We start from the raw sequence: 27,463 nt of genomic DNA on the forward strand, positions 1-27,463 counted from the left end.
TCTATCTATCTATCTATCTATCTATCTATCTATCTATCTATCTATCTGTCTGTCTGTCTGTCTGTCTGTCTGTCTGTCTGTCTGTCTGTCTGTCTAAGATTTCCCACCATCTACAGCCAGTGATCTGGCAAACAGCCTTTTGTCTCTCTCCAAAAACTCAAGGCTGGAAGTCAGGAGAACCATGACCCAGCTCAGACCCAGTTCTGTTCACTGGCTGCTATGATCTATTAACTCAGGCAAGCTATTTAGCCTCTGTGGGCCTTGGCTTCCCTATTTGGAAAGTGAGGGGATTGGACTAGACGATCTATAATGTATAATTTTTCAGCTTTAACATCCTGTGATTCTTAGTTCTGAAATTAAGTTAGACATGATAAAAGACCATCAACCTCAAAAGTCTTTGCAACTGTCTCTGAGTACCCTTCAAAATCTCCATAGCACTCTCCATCTACCTTCTTATCTTCCTCTAGTGAGAGCTGTCTTTCCAAAAGCATTAGAATTAGAAATAAACTATTTCTTTATCAGCTTTGTTTTGCTCTCTTGGTTAATTACCAGCATTGTGGTATTTGCTACTGTTCTTCATTGAAGAGGTACAGTATTTTGCTATGGGTTAAATCGATTTCTATGGGCTAGCCCAGCAATGTATTCACCATTAATGATATCTTTTTTGTTGGAAAATAAATTCGAGTTTCAAACAATTAATTTATAACAAAACTTTTGAAATATAACAGAGAGCATACTAGGGATCTTCCAATATTTCATGCCAATGGGCAGGACTTCCTGATAGAGAAAACTGTCAGGGCTATTGACCCTGGTCAGAGAGAAGGGAACTGATAATCTCGAGAGAAAAAAAAATGAGAGGACATTTTCATGCATTCTTTATTTATCTAAAGTAAAATTTTTATACTAAGAGCTTCAATCAGATTTTCTCAAACAAGCTCTGGGAATTTTGGCATCATCCAATCTAGTATCTAGTGAAAAGGGTTGAAGACTGGCAGGTTCTGGTACCTCCTTCCAAAGGCTCAGCTTTGGCACTGATGATGTCATTCTCAATGGCATACTTAGAGACTTGAGGGACTTTGGCAGACATGCTACTGGCTTTATGGATCTAATAGGCTTTTAAAGACCAGAAAACATCTCTGTGGTTTCATGCAAAGTCCTCTAATATGAATTGACCTAGTGAAATCCAGACACATCTAGGCTGAGATCATTCCAGAAAGCTTCCTGTCTTCCCACATCATTCAGACATTTCCTCCTTCACACCTAGATCCCACGAAGAGGTATTCCTTCTTGTCAAGGCAAACCCTTCTACACACATGCTTGATCCCATCTTCTCCTTTCTTCTCTAGCAGATTGCCCCAACTATTATCTCCATGCTCATCTTCAATTTCTCCCTAACTGCTGGCTCTTTTCCTACTGCCTACAAGCATCTCCACATCTGCATCCTTAGAAACCCTCACTTGATCTTATCACTCCTGAAACTTAACATCCAATATCTCTCTTCCCCTTCATGGCTAAATTCCTTAAGGAAGCTGTCTAACTGGAAGCCTCCACTTCCTCTTTGCCGACTCTTTTCTAAAACCTTTGCAGTGTGGCTTCCAACTTCATCATTCAAACGAGAGTTCCCTCTCCACAGTTACCAAGGTTTTCTTAAATGCCAAATCTGATATGACCTTTTTTCAATCCTTAACCTTCTTGACGTCCTGCAGTTTTTGATACTGTTGATCACCTCCTGGATACTCTTTCCTCTTTATGTCTTTGTGGCATGGCTCTCTCCTGATTCTCCCTCTGTCTTCCCTTATCAGTTTTCTCTTTTGGTTCTTCAACCATGTCACCCTCATTAACTGTGGGCACACCCCAAGGCTCTGTCTTGAGCGAACCTCTTTTCTATTTCACTTGGTGACCTCATCAATTCCCATAGGTTCAGTTATCATTTCCATGCTGATGATTCCCAGATCTATATATCCAGCTCTGCTCTTTCCTGAGCTCCAGACAAAGATCACTAAATGCCTTTTGGACATCTCAAATTGAATATTTAATAGATATCTTAAACTTAACAAGTCTCAAACAGAACTTATTTTCTTCCTCTCAAACCCTACTCTCTTCTTAACTTCTGAACTTACATTGACTTATGGGCATCCTATTTAATTTCTTACTCTAAGCTCCTCGCAAAATCCAACCTTTTGCCAAATTTTGTCATTGTTATGTCCCCAACACTTTTTTGTACAGTCCTCTCCCCTCACACTTCTACAATACTGGTTCCAGGCATCATCTCCTCTTGCCTGTAATACTGCAAAAGTGTTCTAACTGGGCTCTCTGCCTCAAATCTCTTTCCGCTTCAATCCATCCTCTAGTCAGCTGCCAAGCTGATTTCCTGAAGCACAGGTGTAACCATGTCCCCCACCCCCACCCCAGAGAGCTTCAGTGTCTCCCTGTTACCTCCAAGATCAAACAGAAATTCTTCAGTTTGGCATTTAAAGCTCTTCGTAATCTTATCCCTTCCTATCTTTCTACACTTAGACTTTACCCCCCTTCACTCTTTCAATCATCGAGCTATAATGGCCTACTTCCAGGTCCTCAAACACAATACTCCATCTCCTATCTCTGCTTCTGCACTAGCTGTCCCTCATTCCTGGAGTGCTTTGGTTCCCTTACTCTCCCCACTGTTTTTTAGTTTTCCAGGTTTCTTTTCAGACTCACTTTGAATCCTACCTACTTCCCATCAACTGGAGAATGGCTAAACAAGCTGTGGTATATGATTGTAATGGAATATTATTGTGCTATAAGAAATGACAAGCAGGATGATTTCAGAAAAACCTGGAAAGACTTACATGAACTGATGCATAGTAAAGTGAACAGAACGAGGAGAATTTTGTAGGCAGTAACAGCAATGTTATTTGATGAAGAATTGTGAATGACTTAGCTGTTCTCAGCAATACAATGATCCAAGATAATCCCAAAGGATTAATGATGAAGCATACTATCCACTTTCAGAGAAAGAACTGATATTGTTTGAATACAGACTGCAGCATACTATTTTTCATTTTCTTTGAGTCTTCTTGTACAAAATGACTAATATTGAAATGTTTTACATAATTGCACATGTATAACCTATATCCAATTGCTTACCACCTCAGGGAGGGGGGAGGGGAGGGAGGAAAGGATAGAATTTGGAACTCAAAACTTAAAAAAAATGTTAAAAAATTGAAAAAAAAATCCCACCTACTTGCTGGAGTCCTTTCTCAGTCCCCTCAGCTGCTAATACCTTCTCCTTTCAGATTTCCTTCCATCTATGCTGTCCATATCTTTTATGGACCTAGTTATTTACAAGTTGTCTCCCCCATTAAAACTGAAACTCCTTGAGGGAGGGTAAGGATTGCATTTTTGCCTTTCTTTGTATCCTCAGGGTTTAGCACAGAGCCTGGCATTTAGCAAGGGCTTAAATGCTTGTTGACTGAGTGCTGAGAGGTTCATTTTACAGATGAATAAACTGAGGTCCAGAGAGGCTGATTAACTTCCTCACAAATAAAGATTTAGAGTTAGAATGGGCTCAATCCTGTTATTTTACAGATGAGGAACTGGAGTACCAGAAAGATTATTTGCCTTGCCAATCCCATAGTCAAATGAGATGGATGGAAGTGTAGAGGTAGACAGAGGCAGCATCTACATTTTTATGGGGCTATAGTTTCCCTAGAGAGACCCTTGGTGTAGTGGCTAGAGGTCTGGTCTTGAGGTCAGGATGATATGGGTTCAAGTCCTTCCCCAGATACATATCAATTGTTTGACTATGGGCAAGTGCCCCTGGTAACTCTCTAAGACCTTAGGTTACATAGTAGCTGCTGATCTATCCTGGTGGACAGTCTCCATACAAGGAATTCTCTATATCGATGAAATCCTAAGTTTAGACCCCTTCAACCTCACCCCTGTAAGATCCCCACTCTCTCCCACAGTACCCTGCACACAGCAGGGATTCTATAAACATCTACTAGATGGAAAAGAATAATGTATGTAAAGTGCTTTACAAAGCTTAAAGTGTCATATGACAAGAAGCTGCCATTACTATCATCTTCCACATCATGCATAACAATGTCACCAAGTCCACTGGGAACTTCATTCAATTCTTACACAGTTCCTCTAATCAAAGGAACTCTTGGACCACTGCCCTCTATGTCACTTGACCTTTGAGTGAATGTTCAGCTTACAGGAGAATATCTTCCCACTCCCAACTCCAGAAGGTTGGACTGTGGCACTGTCTACAGTTGTATTTCCCGAAATACTGTGGGATGTGGAAAACTATTGAAATCAAACAAGGTTGTGTTGGCATCACCTCCTTTGTGAAAATGCTCAGACATCATTTATTTCTTGTATGGTTTCTATGTTTTATGTCAAGCCCTTTTAGGACACTTTTCTCTGTGCCAGGTTTTTTGGTATACATAAAATGACAATGGCTTCTCCTTAGCCCCAGTAAGTCTAAAAGTCATTATTAAGTACCTACCATGTGCTAGTACTGTGCTAGGCATATTGAGGGATAGAAATAAATAAAGTATGATTTTTCCCCATTAAGGGCAATGGGTTTATAATCTACTCCAGGAGAAAACAAGACTAATGGACATAAAGGAGACAGTTTTCTCTTCCAAATGTTTTTGCAATGTCACTTTTAATGCAGGGATTGTGCCTATCTGTGTCATCTAGTACACTTGTAAGCACTTCCCAAATGTAAATATGACTAATTTTAACATGAAATCTTTGTTGTAATTCAGTGCATCTCAGCAGGGCTCCCTCTCCCAATCAGCTTTCATGGAATTTCATTGATAGCTATTGCATAACCTTGAAATACAAAGAAATTCACCCCAAAGTAAATTTCACCACTTATTTCTTATTCCACAGCTGCCAGGCAGAGGAAGACTTTGTATAGGCCACTTGGCATCTCCCAGGGCAGTTCTGCTTTTGTAGATTCATGAAGCATAAATATTGAATGGATAACATTGACTCACTAGAAGAAGACAGAACCATTTAAATGTAAGAATACAAGTCAGGGGCACAAAGAACAGAGAAGAAGGAAAATGCACATTGCAGAGAAATAATTATTTGGGATGAACAAAAGATTTCCAGAAAACCTATTACCACTGCAACAACTGAAGAACTGTAGCCAGTTTGACAGAATCTCAACATGGTCTTTCTTGAGTTTCTCTGTAAAGTCTGTAAAATACCTGAAAATGTTTGAATTTCCCCTTTTATTTTTTTTTTCTTATTTAAGAAAAAAAATCACTAACACTCAGACAAAGTAAGGACAATGAATTCACACAGCTCAGCCTGTAGGGACAGTATTACAACTTCAGAGGCTCACAAACAGTGTGATCAAAACAACAACCACCCCAAAACACTGCCATAACAACTCCAGAAGTGAGCATCTGGACACAAGCCTTGATATTTGGGGGCTAAGCTGAGAACAATCTGAAACACAACGATAAACATGCACTTATGCATAGACCAATAGAATCTTACAGTTGGAAGGGACCTTGGAGGCATGCTGACCATGAATTCCTTGTACATAGATTACATATAGATCAAATCTGTTACCACTCACCCTAAGTTTCCACTTTTACTCTCCCAAAGTGTAGGCCACCATTCTTTTTGTTATCTGTGACCTCTCAATGTTCTCATGCTTTGCATATTGAAGTACTGTAGTGGTGGGTGTTATAGACATGCAAGCATAATCTCTACCAGCAGGTTAAAGAAAAGCCTGCTAGACTTTTAATAAAATTACATATTTTGCTAGGAAAAAAATAGTATAGAAAAACACAATGAACTAATTATTTACTAAAGGATTGCTTTCTGTAATTTGTTTTCTTAAAAATTAAGCAAGAGAAAATGAGATTAGGTTCTTTATTCTTAGTTATGCTCTTTCCAGCTTAATCAATCATCAGTATTCATTGTTGGTCATATGTTCGTTGTCATTTATAAGTCCAGGGGACTTGTGTTTATTTTCACAAGTAAACTAAAGTTTTATTTGGGAAATGAATACTCAGTACATAAATGCTGTCTCTAGAATATTAAACACGATCACTCCCCAAATCCAATACTAAATGACAGATCAACATAAGCTTATTTCCCACACTCTAATTGCAGCCCTAAAATAATAATAATCATCATCTTGAAAATGCTCACCATGAAACCATCTTTGCTACTAACCCATGACTGTATCAGACTCTCAGACAGTAACCCTTCTCTTGGGCTCTCTCCTTCCTCTGTGTTTCTCTGACAGAGTTTTTTATATGGGAACTGTTAGAATGACTCCATCAGACAGGAAGAGTAAGGGATTCATTTGATCAACTAACCATTAAACTACTAAGTTATGACATTTACCAAAAATCTGATTTTGTTACTTCAGATTTGGAGCTTGCTGGTTAAGGAGGTAGGATGCATTCAACCGAGCAAAGACATGCAACCAGACTGATGATACCTGTCAGGTCAGTAAGGCAGATATTCTAAATGCAAAAAGCAGAGATCCTACCTACCTCAAACAATAGTGGGAGTAGTTACAAGTGGATTTGTGACATTTCAGCATTCCTCTGTAAAGTGGTAATCAGCTGCGATGGTGATGTGCAATATCATTACCACTTTTAGAAAAAGTGTCTGGCTTGCCAAGAAAGGAAAAATCCTCATATAACTGGATTCATCTACATATTTACTCTGTCCTGAGGAACTGGCTAAACAGAAAAGAATTGATCAATGAAAGTGAAGTAAATTGATAAAGTCTGTCTTCTAAGTGCGTGGGGTCAAACCCAAAGCTTCTCTACTCTCTTGGGCTACCAGACACCAAGGCCATAGTAAGTTCTTCCAAACCTTCATTCATTGTCGGAACTCGACTTTTCAGATTGTAGGCATTCTGAAGGCTTAAGTTTAAAAACATACTTCAGGTGCTTCTCAGCTCGACCAATATCCCGGGAAAGCCAGTCTTCATCCACAGCCTTGCCTCGAGTCATTTCGCATGTAATCTCAGCCACACTCAAAGGCCAGGCCAGGCGGCGGCGGCCGCGTTGGTGCAGTGAGGACTATGGCGCCGCGCCGGGGCCAGGAGCCTGAGCCGGGCCGGAGCCGGAGCCGACGCGCGCCGGGGCTGGGCTGGCGCACAGCCGGGCGCAATCCAGTGCCGGGGCTGTGCGGAGTGGTGCGGCGCGGTGCGGTGCGGCGCGGCGCGGCGCGGCGCGGTACGGCCCAACCCAGTCCAGCCTAGCCCAGCCTAGCCCAGCCTAGCCCAGCCTAGCCCAGCCTAGCCCAGCCTAGCGGGGGGGGTGAGTCCCCTTCCCCCAGCGCCCCTGGGGCCCCCCAGCACCAAGCTGAAGAGTTAGACGAACCTGACTCCTGCCCCGCAGGGGCCAAGGCAGGGTACCTCGGGAGCGGAGCCGAGCGGAGCCAGCTGGGGACAGACGGGGAGCGAAAGGGTGGGGAGGAGAGAGGAGGGAGAGGAAGGCTCATTCAGAAAAGCCCGCCACAATCTCACTGCGCTTTCAAAACAAAAACAAGCACCCGTCAGCCGCACTCACGCCATCAGGCTGACACGCACACACACTCGCAGCGTTTACAGACTCTCGCTGACACCCCTTCCTACTGGCATCCTGCTTTTTTCACACACAAGCTGCCTCCTGAACCCCCAAACATCCCGCCCCCCCAACACACCTCCTTACATTCATATTATCCCAATACACGCCTTTATCCTGATTTTCCCCGAAAACACACAACGGTTACACTGTTACTCCCCGCCGCTTCAACCGAAGGCAAATACACCCCCCCTTACATGGATCCCCAACATAACCTTATGCTGTACCCAAATATACACCCCTAACGCTGACACCCCTCAAATAATACAACTCTTAGTCGAACTCCCCGCAAATACTTACACTGACTACCTGAAACACACACCTTTTATGCTGACACCTCAAAAAACACTTAGCATTCCCCAAACACACCCATTTTACTGACACCAAAACACACGCCTTTAGACTCCCCCCAAATACACACAGCCGTTGCAGAAATCTCCCAAACCCTGCCCTTCTCACAATAGTTCCCCTCAAATACACACACACACTCTTTCACTTGTACCCCAGCACACACACAGCTTCACCAAAACAGTTCCCAAAACAGAGCCCTGTACACTCACCCTCCCTTTCTTAACAGTAAACACCTCAGAACCCACCTCCCGCCACCACATCTACACCAATAACAATGACTTACGATGGCACCCTCTCAGAGACAGCCATCTCCTCACACTCGTTACACACTCGCGCTCTCGCCACGAGACACTAGCCACGGTGACATAATACTCACCCCCTCTCCCCCGCCCTTCGCACACCCCTGGCACGCTGCGCCCGTCCACAACACGCCCCTCGAACTCTCCCGGACACTCGAGACACCTTTTCCTCCCCCTGTCATAAGCACGCAAGCACACTCGCACTCGCGAACGCGCACACACACGCACACACACACACACACACACTTTTAAAGCAAGCTGCAGGAATGCGCAGCCCTCCCCTCTTCCTAGCCCAGCCCAGCCCAGCCCAGCCCAGTTCAGCCCCGAGCCCGCTCAGTTCCGCACGCCGCAGCCGGACCGACTCACAGGGCTACAGGCTTAGGGCAGCGTTGTCTCCCCGCCACAGCCGTGTGCGCTGCCCCGGCCAATGGTGGAGCGCAGCGGTGAGCTCACTCACCACAGCCCCGCCCCCTGAGCTGCCTCGGCAAATCCGGAGGTGGGAGTGGTCATGACATCACCGGGATCTGAGGAGAGGCAGGCGTCCGGGCGCCTGGAGCTTGAGCGGAGCCCGGACTGAGCAGGCACTGCGCCCCCTGAGTCCGCAGGGCGCGGGCACGGGGATATGCGGCGCGGTAGGCGCCTGTACTCCCGCAGGGGAGGGGAGGGCAACGACTGCGAGGCTTCTCCGAGGACCCTTGCCCCACATTAACCCCTAGGACTGCTCTGGACACATTCAGGATACCCCTGGCTCAAAACGGCCTCCTTTCCCTTAGCCCAGGTTCATCTCCCCTTGACCTTTCTGCTTTTCTCCCTCCCCTTCCCAAATCCCCACTCGGGGAAGAGCCACAGCCGTGGCTCTCCTGTCTGATGAGAGGAAAACCTGCACCAGGCCGTCCCTCCACTGGAGCCCCATTTCTAAAGGCCCATAGGGCTCACTTGAGCCCAGTCCCGCTTCGAGCCTCCGTTGGGCCCGGGGCACGAGAACAGGAGACTCCACGAGTACTCTTTTCCGCCACTGTCCCTCCCAGCCCCTCTAACGGACTTGCCCTCTTTCCTCATTCCCCTCTGCAGCTCAGTGGGGCGCTCCTCCCTCCCATCTGCCCTTCCCCTATCCTTCACTGACCCCCAATCTAGGTGGCCAGGACAGTCTGCGCTGTTGGGGACCCACCTGATTGCTTCCCCAGCCCTCCTCGTTCTCTGCCCCTCCCGAGGATCCCCTTCCCTCCCCAGGGCTTCGCGGCTGGCCCCCGGGCAGCCCCAAGAGTCGTGGTCACCTCACTCCCCTCCCTTGCAGTCCCTTTCCCTTCCCGCACCTCTCTGCTGGGAACGGGGCGGGGGGGAGGCCTTTGTTGGCCCTTCCTCCTCCCTCTTTCCCTCCCTCCCTCCCTCCTATCCGGCGCCGCCTGCCCGCGGAGCCTGCAATGCAGCCGCGGGAGGAGCCCTGCTCTGCGGAGAGAGAGAGCGAGAGCGAGAGCGAGGGGGAGACAGATCTAGGGAGCGAGAGACAGTGAGAAATACAGAGACCGGGGGAGAGAATGCGTATATATATGTGTGTGACATACTGACGGAGACAGGCAGGCGGCAGAGAAGAGGCTACAGCAGGGGAGAAGGGAGGAAGGGAGAGAGAGGGCAGAGGAGAAAGAGGCACCAGTAGGCGAAAGAACAGAAGAAGAGGTACTAGGCAAGAGGGAGCTGTCCCAGGACGCTTCAGAACTGAGGACAGCACCCCGAGGAGGCTGCGGCGAGTATTGTGGCCAGAGTTAAAAGACCAGAAACACAGCAGAGAGGATGAGCTCAGGGTGCAAGTCAGACCACGAGGTAGAGGGGAAACATTTCTTGGTATGGGATCTAGAGCCAGGTCCCATTAAAGAAGGAATCTTCCATGGTTCCCACTGCTCACGAAAAGAAGTATGAACCATTCAGCCGGGCATTCGAGGCCCTCTACAAACCGTCCCCAACTTACTTTTCCAGACTTATCTCACAGTAGTATCCCCTCCCTTCTCTTTCTGTCAGATTGGTCTTCTTACTATCAGTCAAACTAATCATGAGCTTCCTGTCTATTTTCCTTCCCACCCCCACGGTTCTCTCTGCAACCCCTCACCCCTTTTTTCATACACCCATTTACCTATCCAAATACGGTTGATTTCCAGGTCCTTCCTATCCGATCATTTCCGTCAAGTCTTTCCTGACCATTCCACTTGTTGTCTATGCCAATCTTTTGAACTTAGCCCAAGGTGAAATACTCCATAATGGCCCCAGTGTCCTCATCTCTAAAATAGGAAGGTTGGACAAGATGGCCTGCCAGGTCCCTTCCAAATCTAGATCTATGATATGATGAAGGCACACCTTATGTCTTTGGTTCTTTTACATGTAGAGAGGCAGTGTGGCTTAGTGGACAGAAGAAATCTGGGGAATCAGAAAGAGCGAGTTTCAATTCTTGCCCCCAAAACATACCACAGCTACATGACTCTCTAAGTCACAGAGAACTGCTGATCCACTCCAGGGGAAGGAGTTTTTACACTTGAAGCTCCCTACAATAACAAAACATTTTGTATTTATAGGTAACTGTCATAGAATCATATACTGTTAGTTGCCAGGACCTTAGAGATCATATGGCTTTAGGACTGGAAGAGACTTAAGGAAGCATTTGGTTCATCTCATCTCATTCCAAACTGGAGGGAACTGTGGTCTGGAAATCTGAAATCATTTCTCCAAAGTCATATAGGTGATAAGTAGCAGGATTGAGACTTCCAAACCAACTCTCCTGACCCCAAATCCTTGGGTGTCATGAAGCAGAAGAGGCTGGAGGACCCCTCGACAAGTATCTTACAGTGGGGATTTATTTGCATATCGGTTGGGCTAGATGGACTTTGAGGGCCCTTCCAACTATCAAATTCTGTGATTCTGTAGCTCCTTCCTTGGCAATGATCAATAACGTCATTTTACAGATGATGGAACAAGTCTCTGGAGATTCAGGTCACTGCCTATGATCACTGAAGATCACAGTCTGGGACTTGGAAAGGATCGTGGAGGTCATCTAGTGCAATCTCCTTATTTTACAGAGAAGGAAACTCTAGTTTGGATCACTTGCCCAAGGTCATGCAGCTATTAAGGATTTGAACCCAGGTCTTAGACTCCAAATCTAACACTCTAAATTGAGCATTTTGTTGACAGTAGGTAGTATTGGGTCATTGTTCACCTCCACCCTTCAGTTAGAAACTCAGATCTGAATGGGAGCTGCTAGGACCAACTCAGGGGGAAGGTTGACAGGAGTAGCCTTGAGGTGCCATCTGCCATTAGCCATAAACCATTAGGAAGACCCAGTAACTTAGTGATTCTTTTTCTGCTGGCTGGCTGCTCAGAGAATTAAATGGAACCTTGAGCCAAACCCCTCCCCTTTCCAGGATTCCCGTATCCTTTTCTGGTTATGGGTCATGGATTAAGAGCTGCAGGGGACTTTAGAGATCCATTCCTGGTAATCTTCTCACTATATTACCAGTGTTCTGGCTATCATGTTCATTTTCCTCCCTTCTCCCAGCACCACCCCACCCCTCATGAGAAACTGACACTCTAGCCATCATCCTCACCTTTACCCCCCTCCTTTATAGCCCCCCTTTATGTGAGGTCTTCCCCCATTAGAATGTAAACTACTTGAGAGCAGGAACTGTTTTGTTTGTATTTGTGTCCTTAGCACATAAGAAATTATCTGTCTCCCTATCTGTTCCAAACTCCTCATTTCCTTATTTTATGGATGAGCAAGCTGAGATCCCGAGAAATGAAGAGATTTGCCCAACATCCCACAGGCAGTAAGTGACAGAGAGAGGATTTGAAGCTGTATTACCTATAGGCCCAAGATCTGAACCCAATCTAGCATGCTTTCCAGACCTAGCACTACACTAAGCAGTTTCAGGTAGCAGATGATTCAAACCATGAGTACCAACTTCTCATTTGTTGTGAGCCTCCTATTGCATGGTGGAATCAGTCCTGGTTCCATAAACTTCTTCTTATGCCATGGTGCCTATCAGTGCCTATCAGTGTTCATCAGAGAGCCTCAAGGAAGGAGGAAACCTACTCATTGCACAGTACATGAAATCTAGCTCTAAGGATGATGAGAGTGGCAGATTTTGGAGTTTTTGGATTCCCCTATTGTGGGAGCCAGGGCCTATTTATGCATTTAATCTTTCTTCAGATGGATGACTCTATCCCTCCAGTCTAGCCATTGGGGAACCAAGGTAACCAAGGTTATTTATGTGGGTGGAGGTAGGGAAGTAAGGAGATTAAGGTAACATACTAGTTTTGGTGCCTATCACTAGGGACAATTTCTTTTGCCTCATTGCAAGGTCCATCATGCTTTAGTTAGTTAGAGATCATGGGAAGGATTCACCAGATTTACTTTAAGTGGTATAAATGATACCTAGTCTGGGAGCTCCTTTTGCTAACTCTCTACAAAAGAACTTGTCCAGGAGCAGATTTTTCTTCTTTTAATTGTTCAAGTATGGTAGAATCCAGCAACAAGTGTGCACTCTAATAATTAACTTGAACCACACAAGTGCCTTTCAGTCATTTCCTAACCTGGAAGGAAGAAAATTGATCTCTAAAGAAAATATCAATAACTTGTGGGAATTTAAGGGTAACATAAGCTATTGGGGAAATTCTGGGAAATATTCCAGAAATTTACTTGGCTGATCCTATAGCATCCCACAAAAGGAGTGGACCTGCACAAAGCCAGACTAGCCCACTGATAGTATAATAATACAAACCACCTCTATAGGAGGGCATATGACACAGAGCTCTCTGATAAACTCAACCTGCTCAGTTTCACAGTGCATGTTTATAAACCATGGTTGACTATGTCTCTATTACTCAGAGCCAAAAAAACTAGAACAAATTCAGTTGAGGTGGGGAGGGACCCCAGAGGAGAGTCTACTCTTGCCAAAATAGGACCTGGTAGGATTTGGGAGACTGGGGACAGGTAAAGAATCTTAAGATAAGGGGCCAGTGATCTTCCCATTGACCAAAGAAAGTGTACATCTTCCTCCCCACCTGGTGTCCTGGGGCAAAGCTTCCTACTATAGTTATAACTCTGCCATTTTCTATTTAGTTTCTGTACCTTTTCCATTGTGTTTTTATAGCAGGCAGCAAATAATATGAGCACACTATGTAGATTTAGATATAATTTGTTTAAGAAACCAGAATGGAAAATTCTCTGATGAGTGTGTGTATGTGTGTTTGAATGATGGGCATTTACTATCTACTATCTATGTGAAATCTTTGAGAAAAAGGTTTGTCACACTTCTGTATTTGTGTCCCCAGTGCCTAGCACAGTGCCTGAAACATTTAACAAATTTTTTGTTTGATTTACTATCAATGCCACATAACAGAAAGTTGAAATTAGGTTACATCAACTCAGTTCACTTCCAATTCTGAAGATAAAGTTTGAACCACTGGAGGAATAGAAATTACTGTTTGCAAGATAAACATGTTTGTGAGTTTCTGAAGATCTATAAACATCTGTTTCTCCATTTTAAAAGCCCCCAGGACAACAGGAAAGCCAACCTACTAACCTACTAATGGTAATTTGCTACCTATCCAGGGACAAACCAGGAAAAACAAATAATATATTTTTCAAATTGTGTGACATAATTTAAAAGCAGGGTGAAAGATATCACCTCACACCCACTAGAACAGTCAAAATAGCAAAAAGTGATAAAATCCAATGTTTGTAAGTTTTTTTGGGAAAAGCTGTTTGCTTGTTCATCATCAGCCAATAAGCATTTATTAAATGCCTACTGTATGCAAAGCTCTGTGCTAGGCTTTGGAGACACAAAACCAAAAATAAAACAGCCCCTCCCCTTTAGGAATTACAGTCTATGGAGAGGATAAAATTGATAAGGAAAGCAGTTTTCTCCCATAGGAGAATAATTGAAACAAGCCTTGAAGGGAACTAGGAATTCTAAGGGAAAGAGGTGAGGCTTGCTTAAATCCAAAGCAAGCCACTGATGGATCATACATGCAGGGGAGGGAAACCTGAGGCTTTGAGGCCGCATGTGGCCCTCTAGGTCCTCAAGTGTGGCCCTTTGACTGAATCCAAACTTCACAGAACAAATCCCCTTCATAAAAGAATTTGTTGGGGGCAGCTAGGTGGTGCAGTGGATAGAGCACGGGCCCTGGATTCAGGAGGACCTGAGTTCAAATCCGACCTCAGACACACAACACTCACGAGCTGTGTGACCCTGGGCAAGTCACTTAACCCCATTGCCTAGCAAAAAATAAAAAAAAGAAACAAAACAAAAGGATTTGTTTTGTAAAACTTGGACTCAGTCCAAAGGCTGCACCCAAGGACCTAGAAGGCCACATATGGCCTCAAGGTTGCAGGTTCCTCACCCCTGGATTATAATATTTGAGAGCTGAAAGGAATCACACAAAAGGAATCATTCTCTACTGTTTTTCAGCAGAACCAACTGAGTAAGGTCCACTAAGAGTTTGGATAAGATGATTGATAGCCTTAAATGAGTGAGAATCCTAAAGAGTGGGGCTTTCTGAAGCAGTCTGATTCCTTAGTGCCACATTGGATAAGTACTGACTGTACAGACTTGGGAGAAGGAAAGTCAGATGAAATACTTCTTGACTTCAGACCCAGAAAAAGGCGACTCAGAGAACACCATCCAGGCCAGAACAAATGAAAGGCAATGCATCACCTAACCCTCCCACCAACTTCAGCATCATAGTCTTTATTCTGGGCCAGTCTAGTGATTCAGGCTCATGACATAAACATGCAAGAATCACTCTGGTAGAAAATGGCTAGTGGTTGTCTATGATCTATGCTAGTCCCCAGGGGGAAAGGAAAAGTAGCAAAATATTACTAGTCCAACAGTCACTTCTTTCGGTTTTATAACGAGGTTAGGCCTTTCTAGATGTAGGGATATGGGTGGGAGCCATGACCATCCTAATTATGTTCTGATCAGTATAATATGGAAATGATTTTCCATTCGATGAACCCACACTGACTGGTAGGTGAAGAAAGTTCATAGAATCATGGAAATCTCAATAGTTGGAAGTCCTTTAACAATGCATCTAGTGCAACCCATACATGAATTCAATTCAATTCAATTTATTTCAACAAACAGCAAACTCCTATCATATGCAATGTACTATGCTAGGTACTGAGGCTAGAAAAGGCAAAAATAAGAGTCTGTGCCCTAAGAGCTTGCATTCTATTTGAGGATATAACATGGACATATATGGAAATATCAGATAATTTGATGCAAGAAAGAACACCATCTTAACTGCTGTCTCCCCTCAGACCCTGATGGAGATAGCTCAGACCCTGAACCAAAAATCCTTGAGAATAGAAGGCTCCCTATGACTACTAGCTCTGCTTCTAGCCTGGTCATTTAGGGAAGAGTCACTGTGGAGGGGGCATCCATTTTCTTCGCCACTACCAACACCAAATGCTTACTAACTGTCCGCATTGGTCGGGTAAGCCCAAGAGTCCTAGCAGTGACAACCACTAATCCTGCTTATAGCCCAGCACTTGAAGCCATTATCCCCAGAAGCCCAACCCCTCTGGAGATGGGACCTGGCAACATTGTGTGCAGGTACTAGTGCCCCAGCCTCCTCAGCACCCAGGGCTATGGAAGACCCAGAAAATAAAATTCTTACAGTTCTTGTAAGGATTTGGCACTGTCAAATGGTTAATATAGAAATGGCTGAGGTTATCTGAAGAAATGACATTAAAGAAGAAACATATCACCATCTGCTTTGCTGTTGCACACAAAAGACTATGGGACCTTTTCATCTGACTTGAAGTTGAAACTTTCAATATGTGTAGCCTCCCTCCCCTTAGAATGGGAGCTCCCTGAGTATAGAGACTGCCTTACTTTGTTATTGGTATCTTTAGGGCTTTAAATGTAGTAAGTGCTTAATGAAAGACTCATCATTCATTCATTCATTTTTCCCCCTCTCCTCTACCTCCTCTACTGTAATCTGTGGTGTCCTTCAAAGCACAGTTCTGATGCCACCTCCTATGGGAAGTCTTTCTGGATCTGTCTAGTTAATTCTCACTCCCTTCTCAAATAATCATTTTATCTATATATAATCTATAGCTATATCTCTGTACATGTTGTAACAGAATGCAAACTGTTTGAGGATTTTTCATTTTATCTTGCATAGTGCTTTCAACATAGTAGGTGTTTAATGTTTTCTTTTACTTGAATTAGATTGCAGAGTCAATTTGACCTGAAAAAAATCAGGCCCACTTGCTTCCACAAAGCCCAACTCCAGAGATCTCCTTTTGCCTCAAGCAGGGATGGCCAACAGCAAAAAGAGAAGCTTAGCTTTGGCTTTTCTCCACCCATCTTTCTGGGTTTTACTCTGCTCTTTGGTCCTTCTCCTTCCCTAAGCACCAGAGAAACTCCTTGTGTCCTTTCTATTATGCTCTATGTCAGGGGTGGGGAACTTGTGGCCTTGAGGCCAAATGTGACCCTCTAATTCCTCAAGTGCGGCCTGTTGGCTGAATCCAAACTGAATCCAAAGAGCCGCACTTGAGGACCTAGAGGGCCACATGTGGCCTCAAGGCTGCAGGTTCCCCACCCCTGCTCTATGTAAACCTGCTCTGGACCCAAAGCATCATGGTGTCATGAGTGTAATAGAAGGAACATTGGACTGTTTGTCCCAAAACCTGCATTTCAGGAGATTCAGAGCTTCTTGAAGGCAAAGGCTGGATTTTTTTTTTTGTGTGTGTGTGTGTGTTTATATCCTTAATGCCTAGCACAATGCCTGGCACACAGCAAATGTTTAATACATGTTAAAATGAATGGAATTCTCCTTGATAAAGAAAATAAAAGCAGCCCATCAATGGAGGAAATAATATATGGGGAAAAACAATTGCATATTTCTTCCTGAAAAGTTGTCACAACTGGTTATGGTGGTGACAATATAAATGGGCAGTAAGGGGAGGAAAGGAGGAGATATCCATACATGTGGTCTTCCTGTGTGGACCCTGGTAACTAAATGGGAGCCTCTTTACTGATGAGGGGCTTGAGGCCAAGAGAGGTCAAGAGATTTTCCCTAAGTCCCTCAGATAGGCAATGGCTCAGGGTCTCTGACTCCAAATCCTGCTGAAAATGACTGAGCTCAAGGACCAAACAGCTTTATCCTTCAAACACATCTCTGTAGGAATAACCACTGAAAGTATTCATCTATAGTAATTCAGACTTCACATAAAAAGGTCTCAAAGCATAGACTGGCGTTCTTTTTATTGTCTGCTAAAAATCTTTTCCCTTCTGAACTGGCATCATTAGATGAACAGCATTTGTTTTTGTCTGAGGGCATTGGGTGGTGGTGGAATAACCATAATAATAGAGACACAGACTGGCATAATGTAGAGAGAATGGGGAGTGAAGTGAGGGACAGTGGCAGAGTTAGAGATCTGGCTTCCAATCCAGCCTCTGACGCATACTGGCTATCTGATGAGAGACAAGTCCTAGGGCCCCAAACAACTCTCTACAACTTGAGGTTACAAAGAAAGTGCTGATCTCTATTGGTAGAGAGAGTTTCCTCACTAGGAGTCCCTAACATTTGTAGCATGTGAAATTTAACCAAAAGGTAAACTGAGGCAATTCTCCACTCATAATAAGTTTATTAACAGGGTGATGAACCTATTAATAAAGGATGGACCAAATGGCATGTGCTGCCTCTGGCCAAAAGACCCCCAGTTGAGGATGCACCTCATTTTTATAAGCATAGAACAAAGAAAAAAACAAAAATCATCTAATTGGCCAGTGTCACAGGGTTAAGGGATTATGATTGGTTACATTAAAGAAAATGGGCATAGCATAAAGAATGTGGGATGGAGGCTACCTTTCTCTCTCTCTAAGGAATACTTTTGTGAATTTTATGGATCCCAGCTGCCTCCCGAGGTCACTGATAGGTATCTAGGTACGTAGACAAATTGGTGCCTGTGGGTTATATAAGACCATCTTTTACAAAGATGGGACAAGGTCAGTTAGTTCAGTTATCCTTCTCAAGGACACAAACCTTGCAGGAAATGCTAATATAATGTTTTATGAGACTATTGAGAACAGAGTTTTTCTTTAACTACCAGTGATTGTGGGAAAGCTTAAGTCTTTGGTATCTAACTTCAGAGAGAGAGGAGACTGAACTTTTGCACACATGAGCTTCTTCACTAAGAGACAGAGAAAAGGCTTGAGGTTTGTTACATAGAATACACAATATGATCACAGAAAATAATCACAGAAAAATCAAATTTAAAATGCAGGATCAAGAATTAATTCTCTCACACCAATGAAATCATAGGTCCAGAACAAAAAAAAATACCTCTCAATCATAAAGTGTTTTCAGGTTTGCAAAACACTTTATATGCACTATCTCATTAGATCTGACCAAACTGCAAAAAGAGGTAGACTTCCCTTTCCCAAGTACCAAGGGAAGCAGGAGTTGCACAAACATATATGAAAACCATTTCAAATCCACCCACTTGACAAATGCTGTCTGAAGGTCAAGTGTTGGCAGAAAGAACCACTTAGAGTTCCCTTTCTAGGGAAGTGACTAGCCCCTAGAAATAAAGGAAAAAAATACTGCCATCATCAAGAATGGAATCATACCTGTCATGTCACAATCATTTCCCATGTTGCTGACATTTAAGATGGCTAACCAAAAGGAAGGCATTATTTTCATCCTTAAGTATATTTAGAAATGATCAACATCACAGGCTCTCTGTGGAAAGGAGGAGCTGACATATGTCACTTGCAGTGAGCTTTCATACATTCCAGGTGCTAAACGTTTGAATGTTTTCAGGACAAAATGTCATCAGGAAAAGGCACAAAAGTCTCACAAAGACTTGTCTCTCCCAGGCTGCCTGGGACATCTTAGAGGGTGTCCCTTCTTGGGAGCCTCTCAGACTGCCTAGTTTTCTTTGAAGAACACTGCTCAGGTGTTTCCTGATTCCCTACCCTCTCAGCCAGTTGTCTGGGCTCTCTTCCTTCTGAAATGATTTTTTTTGTAATTACTTATACTTTAATAAATACAAATTATTTTGTATTTACTTATCTAAATTATTTTGTGTTTACTTATCTCCTGGGGGACTTGTGTCTCCCAGGAGAATAGAAGCACATTGAGGGCAGGTAGCCCCTGCTTCATTGCTGCCTTTGTATCTTCAGTGCCTGTGCCGATGACTGTGTGATCTCACTGGCTTGGATTTTTCCTCTTTTCATGCAGATCCCAAGCTATCCATTCTTGCCCATCCTGTATGACCCTTGCCAATGTCCTACTACAAATTCACTACAGGTAACTGGGTTCTTTGTTCACTACAAGAAACAATGAGCTGGAGCCTTTCTTCCATTTCTCCTGACCCTGAGAGGATCTCAGTGGAATACTCTGGCTGTCCATCTGTCATCACTTGTGAATAATGAATGCAAAAAGCATTTATTAAGTTCTTCCTATGTGCAAAGCACTGTGCTGGGGATACAAATAGATAGGGAAGTCAGCTCCTGCTCTTGAAGGGCTCACATTCCAATGAAGGAGACAATACACTTGGATGGTTTCAGCTTAAGTCCAATGGGAAGATCCCATGGTCCTTAGGGGGCAGCAAGAAAGCCGAGGTTAATACCTCTTCTATAATGCCATTTCTATGGGTAAAATCTTGGTTTCTTGTGTTGAACTAGTTGACAGTGATAATGATTTCTTTCCTGGGTCTTCATAGCTGAGGCTATAGAACTTACAAGAAGTTACCTGGCTACACCTCCATAGGGGTCCCTTCCGAGGATGATAGCTGCAAGTGCTAAACATATGACCACCCCATTTTCTCCTCCTATCATGCAATGCCCGGATGATCTATTTTGTTCTTCTTTAAAATTCCTCAAGAATCTGAGTGTCCCAGCACCTAGAATTTTGTGGACACATAGTAGGCACTTCAGGACACATGCAATTGCTCTTATACTGATTCACTCCACTGCCCATTAAATAGTTTGTTTGACTCTGCTATCTGTAGAGCTAAGAAGAGTTGTTCATTAGGACACGTGAACACCCACCAAATTATACTTGTCTCTAATGCTAAAGTGAGATGTTCCTCTGGAAGGAAAAGAACTTTCAACGACACCATTTGTTTTAAATTCACTTTCAAGTGGCTTGGAATAATGCCAGAATCTTTAACCAAATATAAATGGGCTCCCACTCACTTTCTCACCAGCAGTAAAAAAGCAAGAAAGCCAGGGGAAAGAATGGTTTAAAATTTTTTTAAAAATGTGTTTAAAAGATCACATTCTTTCTATACTCTCTGGTTTTCCTCTTCAGGTTCTGTCTACATGTCTCAGCCCTCAACAAGAGGGCCCTAAAGGTTCATCCTCTTAAGACTTTGATTAGGCTACCATGAATAGGGACTGGAGGTAGCTGGATGCTTTTGAGATCCTCAAAGCTTTTAAGATGGCCAGCTCCAGAGCACCATGGGAATCCAGTAAGTGGGGCAGAAGCCTGTAATTACCACCACATGGGGCGCTGCTGATAGTTTTTTGCAGCATCTACTAAACCATCTTGAGTGGTCTGAAGCAGCCCCAATCAATGCTGCCTCTCGGACCCCACTGAGAATGGAGAATTCACTTCTTTTCCTGTTGTGGGGTCCCTGAGTTACCTCAACCAGGCGTTCAGGTGCAGTAGAAAACGTGATCTATTTTATAAAACTATAAAGCGTATGCATTTTTTATGTCCTAAGAATTATACTGAATTATTCACCTCTTACATGAAATGGCTGAAAGTTGTATCACTGGCTTCTATTTTTCATAACTTAAAAAATGTGAATTATTAAGCAGCACTGCTCTTTGCTCTTTGCTCTGCTCCCTCAGCTCCATTCCTACATTTAGTCACTTCTCTACTTACGTGGTGGTTTCCACTCCCATTAGGAAAGGAGGGCAGAAGAGGGGTGTTTGTTCAGTGAGGAAACTCACAGTAGGGATGTCCAGCCCAGCTGTTTCATCACCAGGACCCTAGTCCCCAAACCAGGGAAGACAGTCCCAAGGAGGTAAGGTTTGGGAGGCTCTGACATTCCAGTTCCATAAGTGGAACTGCGTCTGACTCTGGTATGGCAAAATGGAAGATATCAAGAAAACGCTTCTCTGTCTTTGGAAAAGAACATTGCTTGAGTCAGGGGTGCCATTTGTAAGATAGAGATGGGAGGCAGGTTGGTTTACAGAGCAGCCCAGGCAGCAGTGAGCGATTTAACAAGGTAATTGAAATAATATGTTAGCACAATCACCTTAGTAGATAAGTTCTTTTGGAATTTCTCATTTAATCTTATATTTTGTTGAACTGAGCTGGAATTTGATCAATTTCATATCTACCTGGGAAGGCAGAGGATCACACAATGGCCTTCACAGAAGACAAAGTATTGACCAGGACCATTACCACCCTCCTCCCACATTCCGGCTCCAATAATATACGTTCTTCTGTCTTTGAGAATTTCTGGGTATTTTATAAGCAAAATGCAGGGGTAGAGGGAAAAAAACCTGACCTCAAAGCAACCACAGCCTCTGAAACCTCATAGCCCCACCACTCATAAAAACAAATAAAACTTAGCCTGTTTGAGGCCAGGGAACATGAATTTAAAAGGAGTATTCTACATCTAATGATACTAGCTAATCTGGATTTGGAGTCAGAGGACTTGAATTCAAGTCCCAGCCCTTGTAATCTGTAAATGTGACCTAGGACAAGCCACTTAACTTCCCTGAGGCTCAGTTTACTCATCTGTAAAATGGAGAGGACTGAACTAGGTGAGCTAAGGTCACAAGGTAGTATGTGTTAGAAGTACGATTTGAATCTGGGTCCTCTGACTCAGAGGGCAGTGTGGTCAAGTGGGAAGGGTGCTAGGTTTGGAGAAAGAAGACAGAGGTTCAAATCCTGACTATGCCTCATTCAATCTGGGTGATGTCATTTAATTTTTCTGGCCTCAGTCTCCTTCTCTGTAAAATAAGGGATTGGGCTGGATGGCCCTTTCAGCTCCAAATATATGAGCTTTGCCCTCTGTAGCAGACTACTTCCCCCAAATGCACTGGGTTGCCAGTTCCTTCCTGGAAGAGCATACTCTGGATATGTGGTATGATAGGTAGGATTCCTGGGCCAAACATGAGAAACCAGTGTGACTGAGGCTTGGGGGGTCCCAGACCCTGAGGCCAGCTGAAGCTTCCCTGGAAAAAGCTCTGTGCTCCTATTTGTGTTTGCAGAGGCCCTGCTTGGAACCCTTGCATTCTGGGAAGCTGCAGACCGGGATCAGAATGACACAGGCTGGCTGATGAGAGTCAAATTTAATTTACTGAGGAGCTAAGGCATAATTACGTAGAGTAGGTCTTCCAGGCTGAGTTCCTGCCCTTCTGGACTCATCCCTTTTATTCTTTAGATTAGCAACCACTCATTAGTGAGCCCAGAAGCCTGTTTGCTCCCTGAATCTGGCACTACTGTGTCACTCTAGGATGAATCACAACACGGTCCGACTTTGGAAACATATTCCTGATGTCTTCTAATTCCCACCTTCCCTCCTCCCAACCCCCACATCCCTGAGGGAAGGCATGTGGCCATCTGCCTCTCGGGCCACATCTGGGCCTGGGAAGGAACAACCAATCAGGGTTGAGGGAAAAGAAGAGGCTTACAGCTCACCCATCTGGCTTAACCTAGCCCCAGATCACTAAGGTCTGAGGAACTGGACACAGAAATGCAGAAATGCAGGAAGGTAGCTCGGTGGCACCTGATCCTACCCATACCCAGATAAGAATTCCCTTCTATTATCGCCCCCCCCAAAAGATGGGCATGCAGCCTTGCCGAAGACCTCCGGGGCGGAAGAAGGCACTGCCTCCCAGCCGCCTGTTTCTCTCTGGGCAGCCTTAATGGTACAAAAGCTCTTCCTGACCTCAAGCCTCCATCTACCTCTGCAATTTCTACCCATGTTTCTGGTTCTCCCCTCCAGGGCCAGGAGAACAATCCCATGACTTGAAACACTTGAAGACGGAGGTGATGTTCATCACCCCTCGTCCTTCACCCTTGCCTTCTCCCCATTTCCCACATCTGCTCCACAGCATGCCCGAGAATTCTGGCCTGGGGCAAAAGTGCCAGGATTCCTGCTCCTGGCCTTCCCTGTCTCACTCCAGGTGCCCCAGTCTCTGCACACAGGAGCAGGAAATTCCAGAGCCTGGGTTCTGCCTCTGAGCTCCAATGGTACCTGGATGACGGTATCTGAATCCATATCATTAGACGTTTCCTTAGCACTTAATAAGGTTCTCTGCTCACTGAACTCATTTATACCTCATGACAACCCTGAGGTATTGTTATCATCCTCATGTTACTTACGAGGAAACTGAGGCTCAGAAAAGCTAAATGACTTAGGATCACATGCTAGGACGCTCTAAGAGCTGTCTTTACACCCAGGTCTTCCTGACTCCAGGGCCACCCTGGCTCTTAGGCCTAAAGCAGGTCTTTAAGGCTCTGCCATTAGAAGGCATAGGCCATTCTCTGGCTTGATTTTACTTTTCTTTCCAGGCAGCATTGTTAGAGGGAGCTAGGTAGCATGGGGTGCTAGACCTAGAGTCAGGAAGACCTGAATTCAAATCCCAACTCAGATGTTTACTAGCTGTGTGACTCTAGGCACGTCACTCAATCCCTGTTTGCCTCAGTTTCCACAACTGTAAAATAGGGATAATAACAGCACCTCCCTTCCAGGGTTACTGTGAGGATCAAATGAGATGATATTTGTTAAGTGCTTGGCATAGTACCTGGCACATAGTAGATGCTATATAAATGTTAGCCATTATGATGACTGCTGTTGATTTTGAACCTTGGGTAATAATAAGCCTGGGATTAGAGCCATGATGGGGGTTTTTAATTCCAGCTGTTACTTGGGCAAATTGCTTTACTTATGTGGGCCTCAATTTCCTTCTGCCCTGCAAGGCTGTGGGACTCTGTGGTCCCCTCAGACTTGCCAAGTGAATAAAGTCTAAGGAGGTGATTACAAATTCAGTATTACTAAAAGGACAAAACTGGTCAAGAGTTGGGGCCAATCAGTAATCAACTAATTAGCACTTATTAAGCACCTTCTATGTGCTGGAGGGCAGCTAGGTGATATATCTAATACAGTACCTGCCCTGGAGTCAGGAGGACCTGAGTTCAAATCCAGCCTCAAACACATAACATTTACTAGCTGTGTGACCCTGGGCAAGTCACTTAACCCTATTGCCTAGCCAAAAAAAAAAATTTTTTAAAATCTTACACTTAACTAATTGTGTGGTTCTGGGCAAGTCACTTAACCCTATTTGCCTCAGTTTCTGCATCTGTAAAATGAGCTAGAGAAGGAAATGGTATCTTTACCAAATCACTCTGGTATCTTTACCAAAAAAACCCCAAATGGGGTCACAGAGAATGGGATATGACTAATTACTGAACCACAAGTTGCTAGGCATTGCGTTAGATTCTGGGAATACAAAAGCAGAAATGAAGCCATCCCTCCTCGAAAGGACTTAACATCTACTTGGGGAAACAGCACACACACCTCTAAGCACATACAAAGGAAATACAAGTCAGCAGAGGGGATATTTAAACCCAGGCCTTCTGACTCCCAAGCTAGCATGCTTTGGCTGCCCCCCAGGGCCTGTTGCTATGTGCAATGAAGTGCACAAGAGCCGTCATGAGTCATCAGCACTCATTAGAGACATAAAGCAGGCACTCTCAGCCCGCAGAGATTCTGAAACAGTAACCGTAGCTTCCCCAGAGTGAACCCAGACCTGTTGGCTTTGAACCTGAATCACCTGGCCCCACCACCTCCATCAAATGTTAATTTCCACTCTTCTGCATCTCACACCTTACACTCTAGTCAGGTCAACCTCGGGGTCCCACATAAAGGTCCAATTCTTGTCTCCGCCTTTGCCCAGCTCATTCCTCTAGCCTTCAGAGTCCTCCTCTCTCTCTCTTTTTCCTCGTCGGATTGCAACCATGGGACAAGTATATGCTCATCATATGTTCTCAATGGAGCCTCCTTGACCCCTGCCACCATCAGTGGTCATGGGCTGATAGGGTTTAGAGTAGGAAGAGACCTTGGAGGTCAACTACTCCAATCCTTTTATTTTATAGAAGAGGAAACTGAGATTCAGGGAGGGGAATCAATTTGCTGGAGGTCATACAAGTATAAGTGGTCAAGTTGGGGTTAGAACCCAGTTCCTTGGGCTCCAAATCCAGGGCTCTTTCCACCACAACCTCCCTCACCTTTGAACTGCTCCCCCATTTACAATCTCTGTAACACACATTTTCACTTAATTCTATATCGCCTTGAGAAGTCAATAGTCTCTTCCTGTTGTAATCCTACCCATCCTCCAAGGCTCAGCCCGAGTCCCATCTTTTCCCTAAAGCCTCTCCTCTTCATGCCCCTCGACATGGGTTCTGGTGCCAGTTTACGGTTTGTGCCACTGCTGATGCGTCATATTTGCTGCCTTATATCATGATGGTCAGTGTACATGTCTTACCTTCCCAACTAGATATAAGCTATTATAGGGCAGGTCTTATAGAGAGTCACAGACTGTCAGGGTTGAAAGGGACCTCAGAGATGGTCAAGTTTAACCCACATACAAACAAGAATCTCTCCTTTCCTCCCCCTCTCCCCCACCAGTATTTCTAATAGGTCTTTATCCAAGTCATCCAAATTTTTCTCGAATACTTCCAATGAGGAGGAACCCACTGGGCAAGTGGAAATATTGGGAATACTTTTTGCTGATATCAAGCTGAAAGCTATGTCGTTTCCACTTTTATCTCATCCTGCCCTGAAGCCGGGCTGAACAAAACTGATCCCCCAGTTCTTCAAAGGCTCCAAGCCTCTATGACATACCAGTACGGCCTCCTGCCACTGGCTTCCATTTCCTGCCCTGATAGAGAGGAGGAAGCGATCAACACTCTGAAAACAACTTGGACCTCCCCAAGTGACGTCCAGTGGTGCCTTTCTACGGGATCATTGATTTGAGATTGGGAAGGCTGTTTGGAAATCGTTCACCCCCCATAGTATCGGAAATGGAGGCCCAGAGACAGAGAGCGCCTTGTTCAAGGTCAGGATTTGAACCTAGGTCTTTTGACTGTAAATCTATTCATCATGGCTGGAGAGAGGCTGCCATTTCCTATGAAAGGAGATAGGACCGCAATTAGATTTTATTGGTATAGGGAAATCCCAACCTTCCTCTATCAATGCAGGTCAACATCTTCCTCGCGTCGTAGAGTTTTAAATAGATGCCTCTGGAACAGAAAAGTTCACAGAGATTCCAGACTTGAACCCAGGACTTCCCAATCTAAGACCAGCTCTCTGTTATGCCATGCTGCCTTTTCATTGGTATAGATAATTGGGTGACATGGCACAGACAGAAGGGGGGTTTGAATCAATTAAATGGAATTCAATGTGCATTTATAGCACACCTAGAATGTGCCAGCTACTGTGTAAGATGGTGGGAGTGTCACAGAGAGTGTCAGAGAAATTAATGGGCGATGGGTCTGGAAAGGTAGGCTGGAGCCAGAATGTGGAAGACTTTACAAACTAATTGATTGGGTAGGGACTTCACTGCAGACCTGGGGAAAATCTCCCACTTGATTTCTGCCTCCTATGAGACACTGATTTGATCTCTGAGCCCTGGGGTTGCTTGTCTTGATGCCTCCTCAGGAGGTAAGCCCCTAAGAAAAAATTCCTCAGGACACAGACTTCCGGATCAAGAGGCCCCCTGAGAAGGCTTCAGCAGCTGGGGGCTCAGGGCTAAATCTACACTGGAGCCTTCTCTACAGACTCCATGATACACTTCCACCCCCACAGGCCCTTCAAGAAGCACTTGGACCTCCCCGGATCCATTTAGGAAAGTGAACTTTGAGAACAAACAAGACCAAGAAATGGTGGCCATGTCTCTAATCCATTCCCCTTCCCCCACCATGATATAAAGCACATATTCCACCCCTTGAATTACAACAAGATTAATGACAGAGAATCACATACATTAGTGTCCCATATATTTGTAACATGACATTTCTCATTGACAACTGCAAAGGATGCTAACTTAAGCAACTGCCCACTCCTCTTGGAATGGAAGTCGTTTGTGATGACCTGTTTGGCCCCCTGGCTAACCTGATATGACTCTGCCGTCCCCAGCAACCCAAACCTAGAAGCACTGGGAGGGAACAGCAAAGAATCCAATGGAAGCT

The 27,463-nt window shown here is 44.5% G+C and overlaps 1 protein-coding gene across 2 annotated transcripts in view; it reads right to left on the reverse strand.

Annotated features, from left to right (window-relative positions):
- The window catches only part of CAMTA1 (calmodulin binding transcription activator 1), a 1,293,563-nt gene that overhangs the window by 58,066 nt on the left and 1,208,034 nt on the right, over positions 1-27,463 (reverse strand). The window contains exon 1 of one of the 2 annotated variants that reach the window (XM_027843933.1): positions 6,913-6,974. The exons of the other annotated variant lie outside the window; for it this stretch is intronic. The gene's annotated coding sequence lies outside the window, so the exon portion shown is untranslated. Of the gene's footprint in view, positions 1-6,912; positions 6,975-27,463 lie in introns of those variants that run through there. 2 annotated transcript variants of the gene reach the window in all.

Source organism: Vombatus ursinus, unplaced genomic scaffold, assembly GCF_900497805.2.
Source record: "Vombatus ursinus unplaced genomic scaffold, bare-nosed wombat genome assembly UNPS02014932.1, whole genome shotgun sequence".
Lineage (NCBI taxonomy): Eukaryota > Metazoa > Chordata > Mammalia > Diprotodontia > Vombatidae > Vombatus > Vombatus ursinus.